The 18229-nt window shown below is 45.6% G+C and overlaps 1 protein-coding gene and 1 long non-coding RNA gene across 2 annotated transcripts in view; one reads left to right on the top strand and one right to left on the bottom strand.

Moving 5' to 3' along the window:
* The window catches only part of SLC8A1 (solute carrier family 8 member A1), a 349364-nt gene extending 341737 nt beyond the window's left edge, over positions 1 to 7627 (bottom strand). The window contains exon 1 of the mRNA XM_059720277.1: positions 7412 to 7627. The gene's annotated coding sequence lies outside the window, so the exon portion shown is untranslated. The remainder of the gene's footprint in view (positions 1 to 7411) is intronic.
* Positions 7628 to 14723: 7096 nt separating this feature from the next.
* The window catches only part of LOC132247668 (uncharacterized), a 63423-nt gene continuing 59917 nt past the window's right edge, over positions 14724 to 18229 (top strand). The window contains exon 1 of the long non-coding RNA XR_009458942.1: positions 14724 to 14784. This is a non-coding gene — a long non-coding RNA (uncharacterized LOC132247668). The remainder of the gene's footprint in view (positions 14785 to 18229) is intronic.

The raw sequence follows: 18229 nt of genomic DNA, 5'->3' as shown, positions 1-18229 counted from the left end.
CAAACTGATCCTCTGCTTTCTGCTCCCTTCCTTGTGCTCTGCTTTCTGTTCCTTGCCCTCTCTGCTTCTGTGCTGCTTGTTCCCTCCCTAATCTGCTGTGTGCCACATGCAGATGCTACCCATGCCACTTGTGGCACACATGGTACAGGTTTGCTACTCTGGCATACTTCATGGGATAGTATCCACTCATATGACACATTAGTGATAGGATCTGTCCTGTTCCTTATGTCTTGTAAAAGTTCTATGGCATCTGGTCCAACCTATTAGGGCTGTGCAAAGGTTCGGTCCCTGATTCAATTAGGTGGAGATTCGGCCCAATTTGATGGCCAAATCTCCAAATCCAAATTCAATTAGAGGACCCTTTAATCTCTCTGAATCAAATCGGAACCCTCTGAATCAGTTTGGAGAGATTCGCAAAGATTCGGCGATTCGGACACAGTTTTGAATGTTTTTTCTACATACCTCTAGGTAGCAGGGGCTCGTGAATGCTGCAATGCAGGGGCACATGGAGTGTCCCAGAGGAGCGCGGGGGACTCCCCAGCACGCTCGGCAGCAGACCCAGAAGTGCCTCTCCGGCTTCGTGAGTACTTCTGGTCCACTTCTGGGTTCGCCGCCAAGCATGTGGAGGCCCCCCCACTCCTGTGAGACGCTCCATGCACCCCAGCATCACAGGAATCACGAGCCACGCTGGCACCTCAAGGTGTAGAAAAAACATTTAAAGCTGTGCCTATGGTTGAATTGCTGATTCTCCAAATCAGCATTGAATCTTCAGATTCGGATTCGGCCAAATCGAATCAGGGACAGTGATCTGAATCAACAAATTGAATCGCTGTCCTTGATTCAGGCCGAATCTGAATCCAAATTGAATAGGGCCTGCTTCGCACACCCCTACAACCTGTTCACTTAGCCATCTTTAGCACTATTTGGAGTGTTAAACAACAAAGTTGTTTAAACAAAGTTAAACAACAGAGTATAAAATTGTTGTGCATTATTCCCATCACTCCAGGGTGTGGTATGACTGCTTCACAGAACTGCCTGAAGTTCATGCTTCGCAGAGTTTTATCTTCACACATATTAACAGACTGTATTTTAGAATGGAGTGTTTTGTATATCTCTGGGTTGCTCATTGGCAGCAGGCCCTATTTCCTCTTATGTGAGGGTACTGGAAATGACTAGCATATGCTCTCTTGCACATATTGTTTTTTGATGAACATTTTAACAAAATTAACCTCTTTCTTCAAAAGAGGCAAATGTTGGCATGTGTACCACTGGCTTCAATAGGCTGGGTCCAGAACACAATTTACATTAATTCTCTTCCCTTCGAACATAGGAAATAGAATCAATAGCAAACTCAATAGTATATAACAAGGGTAAGGCTGTTAATGTTACATCTAGCACTGTATATAAAGCACAGAAATTCCTCAAGAAAGGCAAGGGAATGGGCAGGTGCTTTCAGTACAAGCAGGATCTAAGTAGAGTCCACTGAAGTCTATGGAAAGACTCCCATTGACCTCAGCCGGCTTTGGATCCAGTCCTCATCTAGGTCAAGGACTAGGCATGGGTAGTCTCTTGGTGAATAGTTTCTAAGCCCCATAATAGCACTCTCTGTCTTCTGTGATAGGTGTTACTTGTTACTAAACCTTGTAGAGCAGCAGGGTGACTACTTCCTCCCAGCCCCACTTTTTTGTGATTCTGCAAGCAGGTCTATATATGCACATTTATTGGGCAGTAACCGAAATTACTGCACAGTATAGGTGTGCATCTACACGTGCATGCCCGTACTCAGCAGTAAATATGGCAACTTATGCTGACTTGAGTGCAAATTTGATATCTGCATCATGCAGGTATCAAATTTACACTTGATTAGTTACTGCACAGTAATGCATGTGTAGACACCTTACTGCACAGTAACAGAGTGTGGACTGACTTGGGACTAACTTTAGTTCCAAGTCAGTCCATACATAGCGTTAATGTGCTTTAACACTTGCACGTGTAGCTGCTGACCTATTCCTGCTTACTGCACAGTAAATTTAAGCTGGTGTAAATGCACATAGAGACACACCCTATGACTACATAACTAAACCTTATCTATTGTATGTATTTTGCTGGCAGTTATTTGGAGCCCACTGTACCTCTACAGCTCTCAGAGGGCATAAACACTATCTAGTCCAACAGTTCTCAATCTTTTGAGAATTCAAGTCACCTCTTGATGAATTCAAGGAACCCCTGGCTAGATTCAAGACAGCCCTGGGAAAATATTAGAAGAGCAATTCTTTCATTGCAAAGAACTCATATAGACCACATTAGGTCAGCATGTATTTAATACTGTTGACACCTATTTGAAATCTCTGGGTTTGTCTTGCAAATTGTGTTTGCGCACCTAACTGTGTTAGTATTTTGCTGTACCCCTGAAAAGCTCTTAAGGCACCCCATGATGCTGGAACACCCTGGCTGAGAATCACTGATCTAGTCAACCATGCAAAGAGCTTAGGTTTCTTTCCACTCTGTGGTACACTGCATGAGGTGGGCAGAGAGTGTAGGCCCCCTGACCAGTGATGCCCCGAATAGCTTAGTTTTGAAAGGCACTGTGGGGTGGATCATTTGCTCACATATGTCTCTATGGCTCTACCAGAGGCAATGAAGCTCCATTAATGGAGAATCTGGCAGGAATAACTCCAGGGGTGCATGTTACACTTTGCTTTTGAAGTTCTACTTTTATTTAAAAAGAGCCAGCAATGACAGCCATGCATGTATAGAACGTGCTGGAAATACACTTGTTACTAAGCAAAACAGAAGGCAAATAGCAAATACTGTCATAAATGCATTTAATCTGTTCTGGAATGCCAAATACATCATTTACATGTGGATTTTGCAAATGGCAAATCTGAACGTCCTTATTGCACTTTCCCTCCTGGAAAGTTGGCTCTGTTTAATTAAATAGTTTCAAATCCCAATTTTCTAGGCCTGTTCCACTTTAGCTGAAGTTATGACAGCTTGTTGCTGTTAGTTTGAAAAGAGCTGCTTACCTCATCATTCTCAGGGGCTGGTCCAAGACTATGAAATGAAATCTCAGAACTAAGGACCATCATAAGCCTGCCCACCTTTTGCTGCTTTCAGCCTGCCTTCTCTGTTATAAACACAGAGCAGTGTGTTTATAATTCCCCCACACAAAACAAAACATTGCATTGCATATATAATTCTCGACACTGGAAGAGGATGAGAAAAAGAAGGAACCACATGGACAGCTGTTAGTCTTGTTGCTTAATGCATAGCCGGAATATGCTAAAACACTACAGTAAGGAGTGTGCTTTAAAACCTAGGCTGAAGGGAGAGAAGCTCCCTTTTGATTTTGTTTGGAAGTATAGAAAGAATCTTTAAAGATGATGTAAAAAAAGATCTCTCAGCAGAGGAATGGAATTGTCTATTGATGCTTTACCAGGAACTCTACAAAGCTTGTATCTGACTTTTCAAAGGAAAAGCTGAGAACAGTTTAAGACTCTTTATCCTCCAGGATCTGGGATGGAAATATTTTATCCATCTGAAGGGGAAGGGCATGCCCAGGAGTTGCTATTAGCTGGCTTCAGTTTGCAAAATTTTCTTCAATGTGATTGCATGGTGTAGCCCTCCTATCTTCTTCAGTGTCATGGTATAACCTGTGACCATGTGATTCTGTCTTCCACAACAGACTGTGCAGCTTGCAGGAACCAGCGTTATGTAGCTGATGTAAACAGACCTTGTGTTTTTTAGAGTGCATATGTGGTTTAGGAGCCCAAGCTCTGCAAAGAGTGTTCCTTTACCACTTAGGCATATTTGAAAATATAACAAAGCTCATTTGATACCTCTTGGGGACACAGGCCAAAAGTTTCAAAAGCAATTTGTGATTTCACATGCGAGTCACAGCTGTGTAACAAGGACAAACCTACAATGCCTTCAATGTAGCTATCTTGGGAAATACTAGCTGTGCAGCCACAGGTGTACAGAGTTTGGCATGGGCTGATTCATCCAGCTTCTGGCTGGATTTTGCACCCTGTGCTGAGCTCCAGGCCACTGTGGGAAAACCCTTACCTGCCCTCAAAGTAACTAGCCTCTGTGTGGCTAACCTGAGACAGCTGAAATGTTTTCTAGGAAGCAATGTACCACTTCACACACCCACCTTATAATAACCAGCCCCTTTAAGTTTCCCCAGTTTTGCATGCAAGCCCTGGTCCACTCCAAATCAATAGGCACTTATGAAAATTGTAGCCATTGTGCATTTGCTGCTTTATTTTTCATTGTTGCTTTTTATGTCATGTCAGTGCCTGGAGTCCTCTCCTGGCATCTTGGCAGCTTTGTGCTGGGCACTGTGTGAACACATTGGTAAGGAGCAGTCCCTGTCCCAGAGAGAAGACAAGACATAAACATGGGAGGGGCAACCCAGCACAGAAAAGAAGAGGGACTTGCTCAAGCTTACTTAGCAGGTCAGTCTCAGAGCTAGAAACAGAACTGAACCCTTGTGATTCTGGTGCTGTGCCCCCACGCCTCACAGGATATTTTGTTAACACTTGATGGCAAAGGCAGCTTTTCACAGAGACTGAACATCACCTTCCATTTTCTGCCATGGACTGGCAAGGGGAAAAGAGTGAGATGGCACTTTGTTGTTCTCTCACCATAGACACAATAGTCTTCCCTCTGAAATCAATGGCAGGCAAGGAAGGTCAGCACCCTATAGCACTCACTGGGCCTGGCCATGTGTGCTCATCTTAGATTCACTAGTATGAGGAGATAGGTGCCCCCCCAGCAAATGTATGTGCAGCAATAGTACACCAAGCTCTGTCGTGGGATAAAGCTTCTTTATTGGGATTCTAGGGATTTTTTTCACTGCATATTTTGACACAATTTCAACCTGCCTCAATCGTACTTTGCTAAAGATGAAATTATTCCTTCTGACCTTTAGATAGAGGAGAGAGAGAAAAGGTCCAACAATAAATTCCCAGGGCCTAAAATATTTCACCCCAAACTCTGCAGGTTTCATTTCAATTCCAATCCAAATCAAGTGGAATTTTTCTTGGCTTTGGATCTCTGTTAAAGCCTTTAAAGACATTTATTCATGGGAACTTCAGTAAACTTTGGTTAATTTGTTAATGCCAAGGGAATGCAAATTATGGCAAATGAACCAGTAGCGACCAATTATCAGGCACTGGGGGAAAGGAGAGGAATCAGACCAATGGCAAATTAAACCACTGTGGTGAATAATCCTGTAGGCGAATTAACTGGAGTTTACTGTAGCTGCATCACAGAAAAGTCTTCATTTTCAAATATCTATCTCTATAGCTGTGCTGTATACCTTTTACTATACTCACAGGCTATAACTATAAGCTTTCAGTATGAAAGAGTTAAGATTGCTCCACACACAACTCACCAAAAAAACCCCCAAAATGAATAATTAAGCTACCTAACAAAATATACCTCCTTTGGACCGTACCATTTTATGCATATTTTTTCCCCCGCACAGGATTCCCTTCTAGTGTTATTAGTTGTAGATGTTTAGTGTAGTTCTTGGTTGCATTACAACTGGACAGTTTCTTAAAGTAATGGTGTAATGAAAATTATCGATCGCAATGGGATCAGAGTTAATGTTAGGACATAGCTAGCAAACGTCAGGTATCTCCATCAGTTGCTGCACATAAAACTTCCTGTGCCAGCAGCTGCACACAACACTTTCTTGAGTATAAGATAAAATCTGACAGAAAATGCAGGACGGATTTACATTGTTTCATGTGCAGTGGAGCGTACATGTTCATTTTTTTGATAAATAAATAGTTTAAGATAAGCCTAGGTTTGCATATGTTGATTTTAAGACTACCATTTCCCTGTGTTTCCTCAAAGTTCATCTGTCTGCTGACTTCTCCACAGAAAGAATGTTTTCTAAAAGATATCAATTGACAAAGAACGTTTGACTGCCACAGTCAGAATTCCAGCCACAACTCAATTTCAAATACTTTTATTAAACAAGAATGAAAGAAAATCAAACAAAAATTTTCAGAGAAAATGTAGAGGGTCTGAAAACCAACACTTTGTGGAACTTGTCATTAACATGCCAAGTAAATGAAAAGAGGAACAGGAATTAATGCTCCATTTTAATCCCTGTTTAGCAGGCAGCCTTTAGAATCAGAATCATAGCATTCCTATTGCATTTCAAACATATTATTATTATAACAGTTCAAGGGAAAAATTATTCTGATTATGAATAAAAATGTCCATGACATTTGTGGTTTAGTAATTTGCCTTTATGAAATGACCATTGCTTAGTGTAACCTTGGAAATGCCCTTTGATTTTAGTAATTTTCATTATATAATTTTCAGTCCTTTCCATTTAATTTTACTTAAGCTGATCTCTGTGTTTCCAGTTGATTAACCATCTGAAAAATGAGAAAGCTTCTTTACTTAATTCTTTGTAGCAGGAGTTTGAATACCTCATTATAACACCTGAAAACCCCTGAACTGATCCAGAAATCCTGTTTTGCAGCCCTCTGAAAATCGCATGTATTTAACCGTAGAATACAAAATGAAGAAGCTTTTAGGTTTAGGATAGAAAGCCCGTCATCTGTTCCAGTTTAATAAACTACTTTTCCTGTTGGATACAATATATGATGTGGGTAAATAGTTGCTTTTCACAATATACAAACAACAGTTAATATAATTTAATATTAAATGGATATTGGTTTGAAGGAAAGCTATCTTTATGAGTCTTAATACTCCAGAAATATTAATTCTGAAAGAAGGGTAGTGTCATAACAATATATACAGCTGTTTTCAGAGGTTTTGGTTTTCAGAATACAACCATGTCAGTTAAAACCATGTAAAAACCCTCGCACAGGATGTAATCAACCTCAAATCTTCAGAGAAACATTGAGAAATAGTCTTCAAGTGCCAAGAAAAACAACAGTCGTTTACAATAAGCTCTTCCTAATGTCCATTCAGTCAACCCACAATGTTAAATGAGACACATTTCTCAAAATGAAAGTAGGGCAAACGAAAGCACAAAAAATCCCAACAATCTAATGTCTTCGTTATATAGACATATGAAAGACACAGTTTCTAGAAAATAACATCTCAAAGTGTCTTGGTTTTGTCTCTGATTAAAGGGCAAGATGAGCCAACTCATAAACTCCAACAGATTTCTAAATAGCTGATGATAAAAAGGTCAATTTTGCAACACTTCTCTTTTTAGCTCTTTTGGTCAGAAACTTTCTCCATCTTTATAGCAGCAATTCTGTTCAGGGTAGTGTCCCCCACTCTGCAATCTTATGCCAAATCATTCTCTTTGGAATTATAGCACAGCCCCAGATATACAGTTCTTCTCACAATATAAGTGAAACCCAGCATCTAAGCTGTACATTTACAGAAAATACTTGAATTGCTTTTCACTTACCTCTGTCAAGGCTCAGCAGTTGTGTGTACAGAGGAATGGAAAAAAAGACCTCATATGATAGCTTCTCTAAATTTACCAGAAAGAAAGGAGTTGGGATGCTTGTCCTTTAAGTGTCTCTAAACATGGTTTGCATAGCTGGATCTCAGCTTATCTGTGCTTTTCTGCTTTTGCTTCCATACATGGATCTGTTCCCAACAGTAACTCCAAGCTGTCGAAAAGAAGCTATCTGGCAGCTTTCAGCTTCTTCCAAACACATAAATGATAAAAAAAAAATCCTTTCTGTCTGATACTTTTTACACCCCCAAACCCATGCCACAATGTCTAGTTCAAATTAACTTGAAGATTACATATTTCCTTTTCAGTGCATGCTAAACAAATAATGTCAGGCTAATACATGCAACCATAAAAAATGATGCTTAGGCTAATACTGCACTTAAAATGGCTTGAGTCTCATCCAAATCTTAACTGTTTGCCCACTGCTTATTAAAATATTTGTATAAGTAACTGCTAGAATGTAGTAAATATAAATTATGAAGACAGGGAGTATTTCACTTTTTTGTTCTTAAGTTCATATAATTTTATTTCCAAGAATACTTCCTGCTTTCCTTACAGGTCAGGGTTTTGTATGCTTGTTACTCGGAAGTATTTCAACACAGCATACAGCATAGCTGTAGTGCGGGAAGGTTTAGATTCACTTTTTTGAGAAGAGAGAGACTACATTAAAAAACTGTAGCAAGCAGCTTCACATTTGTACCAGTAGCAGTAGTTCCTTTTCCACTAAATACTACAGCAGCTGCATAGTATAAATGTCTGGGACTTTGTAAAAAGGAAACCATGGCTTGGGAAAGTCTCAGCACATTTATTTATCAATAAGCAATAGGACGGAAGTGGGAATGCTCTCTCACAGGTCCCTTCCCCCAGTTTCATAGATTTCCCTTTGAGAGGGGGTGGTAGTTTGAATCCCACTCTACATGAGGGGGTACCTAAATGCCAAGTCTTCTACTTCCTGGGTAAGCACCCTCCCCCAACAAGCTGTGGGGTTAGAACATGGGAGGTATTTTTCCTTCCTTCCTTCCCCCTAGCTAATTACGGGGTTTTGCCAACTATAGTTTCAGACTCTTGCATATGCAGTTGCATGTGTATAGTCCTATGTGCCCACCTGGCCCAAGCACAGTCTACTGCATATGTTCAGTAGCTGCGTGCATGCTTGCAGATCCACACTGCAGATGGAATAGCATTTCTGACCATGTATGAGTGCCAAAAAATGGCCATTACAAGGCCGGATAAGGGCCATAGGGGTGCATAAAGTGAAATAGGATTCAGCCCCCAATGCCTGGAAATTAGAAAAATTAGATAGTCTATACCCTTAACTCTGCCCCTTTGCGTATATACATTCTCTCAAGCATTTTGTTGGTATCCATATTATCTCTCCTCCTCACCACCCACCTGGGTCAGCAGTCCACTTTCTAGCTGCTCCTGGTACCTACGTGTATTCCTGTCCTGCCAGGATCACTGTCTACATTAGGGCTCAGTCTTGAAATGTGTTGAGCACCCCAGCGTGATCCAACAGCTGATTAAATTTATGCATGTGTTGATTTAATTGATTTCAGTAGAGCGTATGTTTAACTGTATTGTAGATTCAGGCCACAATGTCCTGTTTCTTACAGAGCCTGTAGAGCAAAGGGTTGCTTGGCATCTAGGCATTTATGTGGCTACTATCACCAGAGCCTCTATTCACTTGTTGGTCTCTCAAGAATTTATTCTTCTGACATAACATTTTCTTCAATGTACAGAAGTATAAGTGGTGTGTGAAGTGGGACCTATTTGATTTGGATTCAGATTCAGGCAGAATAGGGACAGTGATTCGATTAATTGATTCGGATCACTGTCCCTGATCCAATTTGGCCGAGTTCAAATCTGAAGATTCAATGTGAATTCGGAGAATCAGTAATTTGGACATAGACACAGCTTTAAAAGGTTTTTCTACATACCTTGAGGTAGCAAGCGTGGCTCATGCTCGCTGTGATGCTCGGGCACATGGAGTGTCCCGCAGGAGTGTAAGGGGAGCCCTCCATGTGCTCAGTGGCAAACCCAGAAGTGGACTGGAAGTACTTCCAGTCCACTTCCAGATCTGAAGGGGAGCGCATTGGGGGCCCCCCCCACACCCTTCCGGCTTGGTGATCAGCTACAGGGGACCCCGGGTGCCCCCCCAAACCCAGAAGGCACCAGTCACTGAGCCAGGGGGCATGAGGGGGGCCCCCAGCGCACTTACTGGAGGACCTGGAAATGGGCCAGAACTGCTTCTGGTCCACTTCCAGGTTTGCTGCTGAGCATGCTGAGGAGCACCCTGTGCTTCTGTGGGTGTGGAAAGGACTTACCTCCATCTGCTGAGGAGAGGAGCTGGTGGGATGCCACACTGGAAGCGGAGCGTGGTGAAAGTGAAACCATGGTGGTCCCATCCACCGCAGCGAAGAAAGAAGAAAAAAACAAACTGCAGAGTTGGAAAGAGCCAGGATTGGCTCCCATGTCAGTGTGGGTATGCTTTATAACAGCATGCTGGGACCAATTCACCTCCCAGAACCCTGAAGCCAGGATAAAAAGCCCAGGAGGGAATCAGTGGGGAGGACTGGAAGTGAGGTCCTCAACCAGCCCAGGGGGGCCAGATACTGAAAGAAGTCCCAGCTCAGGGATGTGGTAGCTACCCCAGGAGGGCAACTTCATTAAAGAGTGCAGCAGAGACTAACCAGGTCCAATAAACATCCTGAATACCACCATAATAAATCTGAAAGGTCAAGACATCAAAAGGGGCGTAAAACTAATCCTGGTGGCCCAGGTAATACCATCTGTGGTTGGCGTTAGGCAGGGTGTAGGGGAGGCGGAACCCCGAGCAAGGAAGGAGAACCAGAACGATGGAAGGAAGGTACCAGGAGAGACGGGGTAGACCGTCTTCCTCCCATTAAAAATTGTTTTTCCAGCACAGACGTGGCAGATGAGACCCCTGGGGGTACCAACCTGCACCCGTCTAGCTCCAAACGCCCACTCACATGCTGCCTTAGTCCATGCCGTAAGGGGTATGCATTCATGAAACCCCTGAGGTGGGTGTCGGTTGCCTCAAGGACCACCCCCAAACTCATCTGCCACAACTCTGCCACAATACCAGTGGAGGGAGTAGCCTCCAGAGGATCCACTGGAGTGATCACATCACTAGCAGGATGTTTATGGGGCTCCACCTCCTCTACACCCCAAACCTTGCGCCAACCACCTAGGGGACACCGGGTCTTAAGGTGGCCGTTCCTTCAGCGTGGGTGTTCCCGAGCTCCATCGCCTCTTCGAGGCTCTAGGCTATTGTCCCCTCACTTCCCATGAGTGGGATGGTGAATTAGCTTGGCCTCTGTGTCCAGAGTCCCCTGCTACTGGCAGGTTCTGTTCCTGAGGCCTATTCGGGTGCCCTTGCACCAATGAAAGGTTCAGGGTGTTGAGGGAGCTAGCAGGGGTTATTGCAGGGCCCTTGGCATGGCTTTACGAGCACTCGTGGTGCTCGGGCCAGGTGCCAGATGATTGGAAGATAGCCAATGTGGTCCCCATCTTTAAAAAAGGGAGGAGGCAGGACCCAGGCAACTATAGGCCCATCAGTCTTACCTCAATCCTGGGAAAACTCTTTGAGAAGATCATCAAGGAGCACATCTGTGATGGGCCGGCATCGGGGATGATGCTCAAGGGCAACCAGCATGGTTTCATTAGGGGCAGGTCATGTCAGACCAACCTGATTGCCTTTTACAATCAGGTCACAAAAGCATTGGATGCAGGTGTCGCCGTGAATGTAGTCTTTCTGGACTTCAGCAAAGCCTTTGACACTGTCAACCGCCCCATCCTCATTAAAAACCTAGGTGATTGTGGCATCGATGCCTACACAGTCAGATGGATTGCAAATTGGCCGAAGGGTCGTACTCAGAGGGTGGTGGTGGATGGGTCATATTCGACCTGGGGGGAAGTGGGCAGCGGAGTCCCCCAGGGCTCGGTCCTTGGGCCCGCACTGTTCAATTTCTTTATCAGCGATTTGGATGACGGGGTGAAAAGCAACCTGTTCAAATTTGCTGATGATACCAAAATTTGGGGTGAGGTGGGCACGTTAGCAGGGAGGGAAAAACTGCAGAAAGACCTGGATAGGTTGCAGGGGTGGGCTAACAAAAACAGGATGTGTTTCAATACTGACAAGTGCAGGGTGCTGCACTTGGGCAGCAGTAACCAGCAGCACACTTATAAGATGGGAAACTCCCTTCTTGAGAGCACGGAGGCAGAAAGGGATCTTGGAGTCATCATTGACTTCAAGATGAACATGGGCCGACAATGCGAGGTCACGGTCGGCAGGGCTAACCGGACCCTATCGTGCATCCACAGATGCATCTCAAGTAGGTCCAAGGAGGTGATCCTCCCCCTCTACGCGATACTGGTCAGGCCGCAGCTGGAGAACTGTGTCCAGTTCTGGGCACCCCACTTCAAGAGGGATGTGGACAACATTGAGAGGGTCCAGAGGAGGACCACCCTCATGATCCGGGGACAGCAGGGCAGACCCTACAATGAGAGGCTATGGGACCTGAACCTGTTCAGCCTTCACAAGAGAAGGCTGAGGGGGGACCTGGTGACCGTCTATAAACTCACTAGGGGGGACCAGAAGGGTTTGGGGACACCTTGTTTCCCCTAGCGCCCCCTGGGATAACAAGGAATAATGGCCACAAGTTGTTGGAGAGTAGGTTTAGATTAGACTTCTGTAAGAACTACTTCACAGTCAGGGCGGCTAGGATCTGGAACCAACTTCCAAGGGAAGTGGTGCTGGCTCCTACCCTGGGGGTCTTTAAGAAGCGGCTTGATGCCTACCTGGCTGGGGTCATTTGAGCCCAGTTTTCTTCCTGCCCAGGCAGGGGGTCGGACTTGAAGATCTACAAGGTCCCTTCCAACCCTACTTCTATGATTCTATGAAAGAAAAAAAAGGGAAAAAGAAAAGAAGACCCACAACTCTAGGGTCATAGGAGTCAATCCGCTCAGCTCTCCTGCCTGTACCCAGCAAGGTTCTTCCCGACATTGCGCCCCTGATGTCTCCCTTCCTTCTTTATCCCCAGCCCATCTTCACAGCCCAATACATGGGAGTGACCGGGCAGATGAGCTTCCGTATCCCCAGGGTCGGTCGCAGCCTCTGTCCCTGGGTCTCTGTCCTTGTCTCTCTGCCGACCGGAGCCGTGTTCCAACGCTCTCTTCCAACGCTGTGTTCCCTTGATGGTGTTCGGAGCTCATTGCTCCGAGCTCTCTTCCCTGTCCGGGGTTCAATTTTATTTCTACCAGTGCAGGGAGCTCCCGCAGTCTCCGCTGCCACTCCCTGCCCAGGTTGCCTTTGATTGCGCTGGCTCCACACGTTACCAGCGTGAGGAGCCTCTGTTGCCTCTCTCACTCTCTCAGTTTCTTTGCCGGTGTCTGCCTTTATTCCCGCTGGCTGGTGATTCCCTCTGACATCACCCGCTGGCCTTAATTAAATAAAGGTGCGGCTGGTGAACCGTGCAGGCTCTCTCCTCCTCCCCTCCAGCATTATCTCCCCTACAGATAAGTAACCATTTTTATTTTTCCTTTTGTATCTGTCCTTGCCGGGTTCCATGGGCGCGGTTCCCGGATTGTTTTGCTTGTTGTCCCTGGGACACAACCGAAGTCCATTCCATTAACAAGCTTGTTCCTTCCTTAAAGCAATGGCAAAGCCAGAAAAATCCACACAGACTCGATGCACAGGTGAAAGGCACAGGAAATTACAGTGGGACACTCCATGTGCCCCAGCATCATAGCATTCATGAGCCCCTGCTACCTAGAGGTATGTAGAAAAAACATTTAAAGCTGCGTCTATGTCTGAATCTCTGAATCCTTCTGAATCTCTACAAATCAATTCAGAGGGTTCCAGTTTGATTCAGAGAGATTAAAGGGTTTCCTGATTTGGTTCAGAGATTCGCCCACCAAATTGGGCCGAATCTCTGCTGAATCAAATCAGGAACCATAGCTTTGCACAGCCCTAAGAGGTATGATCTCCAGGGCAATCCCAAGACTATCGCCAAGAAGCAAGCCCCACCCACTTGCTCCTACTCCACCACATGCTAAAAAAATGCCATGGGTTCATTAGTAGACTGGTGCCAGGTATACTCAGCACAGCCCTCAGGAGCCAGCCCCAGACTCATGTCCAGAGAGCAAGCCTGGTGATGAATTTTAGACGGCTTCCTGGCTGGGGAAATGTGCTTGACACCTTGTGGAAGGACCATCTCATGGTTGTACTCTGAAGACATTACTTTGCCTCTTAATTGTGGGTCCATCCCACAAAACAGTAGTACTTCTGTTGAGGGGTCATCTACATTATGGCAACAGTAGGTTTCAGCCAGGGTTCCCCCAGTGCGTTACAAGGGTTTGGAATATGTCTGCAGAGAAGGTGGTTATGGTATTCTTGAGCCGCTACTGCTATGTAAATAAGCCCTGAAGGGACAGCATGGGAGGTGGAGCAAGCATGACTTAACAGGGTGGGAGTTTGCCAGTGACGCACAGGGCAGAGCAAGAGAAGAGTGCAGAAAGGCTCATCATTTCCATATGTAGAAAGGATTTACAGGAGAGAAGGCAGGAGGTTGTCTGGCCAGCATGAATTGTTAATAAATCTCAGACTCACAGGTCACAACCAGATGCGCAGGCATGTGCGGTTTGCAGTGCCACAAGCCTCTTTGTGGTGCCACAAACGGCATGTACTGAACATTAAAATGTGCTCCTCGCTGACAATTTGTAGCACAAGGCCAACATTTGCTACCAGGATTTCCCAATAGCAAGAAAAACCAAAACAAAACGAGCGCAACACACACCCAACAAGTGTGCACCGGCACACACAGAGGCTGAGCCCAGAACCACACACTGGCTGTTGGCCAGGCCTCTGTGCTGCCTGACTTATGCCCCCGCTGCTCCAGCACACCACCAGGTAAGACTGCTGGCCCCAGCCTCCAGCTCTCCGTGGCTGAAGAACCAGGAGGACCTGGTCAAGGGCAGTTTGCCTGTTGCAGGACAGTTTTTCTCACAATGAAGGGCATGTACAGGAGCATGTGCTATGGCAATTTGTGCCAGTGCAAGTGCATGCCCCTGTGTAACAGAGTACAAGTTGTGCTCTGTTACTCACAGGGGTGTAGGCAAGCAGCAGAGTAGCCTGCAGATGGCTACACTCCCAATCAGGCACAACTGCCTGATGGGGAACAGGGCCCAGCTGTTTGTGGTAAAAGCAGGCCCTGAGCCATGGAGCCAGCAGTTTGCTGCTAGCAGCCAAGGGGAGAACATTGCCCCGCTGGAGCTGTTGCTCATGTAACAGTTTGGAGGTACAGGGGAGGAACTATGGGGATGGCTGGAGGTTTCTGGTTCTAGGGCATGACCTAAAACTACACCCTGCTGGGGCTGGATGGTGTAGTGGGACTGCTGGTGGTGGGGCAATCTTTGGGAAATGCTACACCTGTGCCTTACCAGTGAAGGACAAGTATGGGGTGCCAGAAAGCCTCAGCCCCTGCTGCTTTGCGGGCTACTCTGTGGGGGTGTGTTCCCCAGACTTTCCCCTCAAGAACAAAGCAAGGGCTGAGGTTACTGTGTGGAGCCTGAAGTGGGGTCCTGATCATGTGAAGGGGCCAAAGACAGCTCAGGTCCACAGTGAGGCCTGAGGCATACTAAAAGAGCCAATTGTGAGGCTCCAGGGGGCCGGGATGAGATCCAGTGATGGGAAAGGGGATTGAGGTCCAATGTCAGGCAGAGAATGAGACTCCATTGTGGGGGCGTGAGGGGACCATGAGGGTCCCGAGCCAAGCAGGGAGCCCGAGGAAAAAGGAGGGTCTGGGAGCCCTGAGGGGGTGATTGACAGCCCAGTGTGAGGACACAGGGATTGAGAGTCCTGATGTGAGGGCATAGAGATTGTGAGCTGCAGTGTGAGGACACAGGAGCGAAAGTCCCAATGTGAGGCACTGGAGTGAGGGTCCCAGTGTGAGGGCATGGGAATGAGAACCCTAGTGTGGGGGCACTGGATCATAGCTTGGGTGTTAAGCCATGGATGCCATCTGCAAGGCATGGAACATGGTATAAGGGAAGGTTTGGAGCTGTGTATATATGCCCTTGGCATCAGGGCAAGTAAATGGGCAGTCTCCTGCCTAGTTAACAACTTCCAATTAGTATAATTAAAGGTGTGGCAGGAGAGGTAGGCAGGCAGTTAGCCAATGACTTGACCAGCCTCAGGATGTCCACTTGTTACATCATGCATGTCTGGACATGGTCACAGAGGAGTAAGAGCAGGGTTGTATACCAGGGCTTTTTGCTCTTTGCAAAGATTTGTATCATTCAAGCTCTTCCAGGGTAACGTTTCTTGGGGTTAAGCATGTGATCCTAGCTTATTTGCCCAAGTGGATGAACTAGAAGCCCAGGGTTATGGATGGAACTCTGATGTGTACATGAGCAATGAGGGAGAGCTCAGACACCAGTTGGGATCTAGGGTAGCTGGGCTGCTGTGGAGTACGGCAATCACCAGATTCAATAAACGCAGGTCTATGTGAATGGGTGCACTTACACATGCTATTAAGGTGAAGCAATAAACTCTGGCGCTTATTGCACCAGAGTTTATTACTCCTGAGTGCCGTGTTTACATGAGTGCCTGGGACTGCAGCACATTGAGCAGCCTGTCTGGCAGAGGGTCCAGAGGGTCAGCCTGCCAGCCTGGGGCTGCTCTGACCTGGGTCAGTGTGCTGTGGAGGGTCTGGCTGGGGCACAAAGATGTTCCAGTGTGGGGCTAGTCAGCAAGCAGCCTCCACACAGGAGTATCCTTGTGCCCCAGCCATCCAGGTCAGCATCTACACATGCATTGCTGTGGAGTAAAAAGCAAGACAGGAAGCAGCTTGAGTGTCCCAGATCCAAAAACAGTGATTAGACTCTAATGAGGCACAGTTTTCTTAGCAGCCCATGGAAGCCAGTGAGGGTCCACATGCAACAGACTCCTGACAATGGCAAGAGGGAGACCTGGGCTAGGTTGTAACATACTGGCCCCAGCAACATTATTATAGTACATCCCTGAGGATGAAGAGATCTAATTGCAGGGGGAAAATGTCTTCTGGGAAGGGTAATAAATACAGATATTTCACCCTTTCAATAGGAGCAAGGAAGATTTAAAAAAGCAATGGGGAAATGTGGTAAATTTATGGATTATATTCTATGCAAAGGCTGTCTTCAATAGCAGCTGAATGAGTTTAATGACCCAGAAGGTATCTTCCAGTCCTATGTTCCTATATAAGAAGGCCCTGATCCAGCAAAGCACTTAAGGACCTATTTAAATGTAAGCACATGAAGAATTATTTTGACTCTCTGGGACTATTCAAGTGCATTCAAGGTCATTGTTAGCATACAAAGCATACCACAACTTCAAGGTTGCGATCCTTGCAATGACCTTGAGAGCAATGCTGTCTGGAGTTCTATACTCCTGGAAGGGTCACTCATGGTGGCAAGGTCAAGAGTGAGGTTTCCAGACTAACAGTGATTCAGAAACAGAAGTGAAAGTTGTTAGAAGTGGAGCAGGCAAATGAAGAAGGAATACTTCACAATGACTGCAAAAGCAGATGAAGTTTGCAGCAGAACAGAAACCTCCCATCGTCTAGGTTTTCCTTGCCATCTGATTAAATTTTCTTTCCCATGAAGGATCGTGTGGTTGCTGGTGCGCAATGGCATACTTATATTTATAAAAGCCAACGGCAGGCATCTTCCATCAACAGCAAGTCCTATAACAATGGGCAAATGGTGATAGGGGCAGATACCAGAAGCCCCTAGTTACCGACTACATGGAGACTATTTGTATGAATGTCCTTTTGTACTTGAAATTGAGACAGGTGTGCAATTCGGCAGCTGCAATCATGACTGAGCAGGTCTATTTAGGAGCCACTCTGCTCACCCTATATGGGGCGCGGGCTAGAAAAGGTGCCCTAAACATAGTCTGTCTCACTTTATCTGACTTGCCAGTGACCCAAATCTCTATTTGTAGTCCAAATCAAGAAATCAGGTTTGCAACCTGAGACATCCACACCCTGATGGACAATCCTAACAGTGATTGACTGAACTGAAAAACAGTACTAGTGGCCAGAGAACTTGCAAAAGTTAATATTGATATTGCTGCAGTTAGTGAGACCACTAACATGGTGGTAACTATACCTTCCTTTGGAAAGGAAAAACTGAAAAAGACAGACACATCCATGGCATTGGTTTTGCTATCGAGACAAAGGTTACTCAGCTGCTGGAATGTCTGGTTGGCACCAACGAGCATCTCGTGAGCCTTTATCTTCAACGGAGCAACAGACAACATGCAACAGTTATCAATGTGTATGCCCTAACCCTTGATGCAGATGATGAAATGGAAGAATTCTATTCTAAACTCAATCAAGTGCTGTCATCTGTCTCCAAAGAAAATAAAATAATTATTTCAGGTGATTTCAATGCTAGAGTGGGCAGGGACCCTTACCTATGGAAAGGAACACTTGGAAAAGAAGGGGTGGGAAAAGCCAATCCAAATGGAATAATTCTTATAAGCAAGTGTTTGGAATGGGGTCTCATCATCATGAGCTCTTTATCCTGCCAAAGCAACAAAAGGAAGACATCAGCTCCCACTCAAAACACCTGATTGACTATATCATAGTGCATGTCTGGGACCATCACAACATCCATATCACCAGAGCTATGACCAGCACAGAGGACTGCTGGATGAATCATCATTTGATGTATTCCATCATGAAAAGAAGCAACCAAGAA

Source organism: Alligator mississippiensis, chromosome 1, assembly GCF_030867095.1.
Source record: "Alligator mississippiensis isolate rAllMis1 chromosome 1, rAllMis1, whole genome shotgun sequence".
Lineage (NCBI taxonomy): Eukaryota > Metazoa > Chordata > Crocodylia > Alligatoridae > Alligator > Alligator mississippiensis.
Note: the sequence above shows the minus strand (reverse complement) of the source record. Positions and strands in the feature narration are given on the sequence as shown.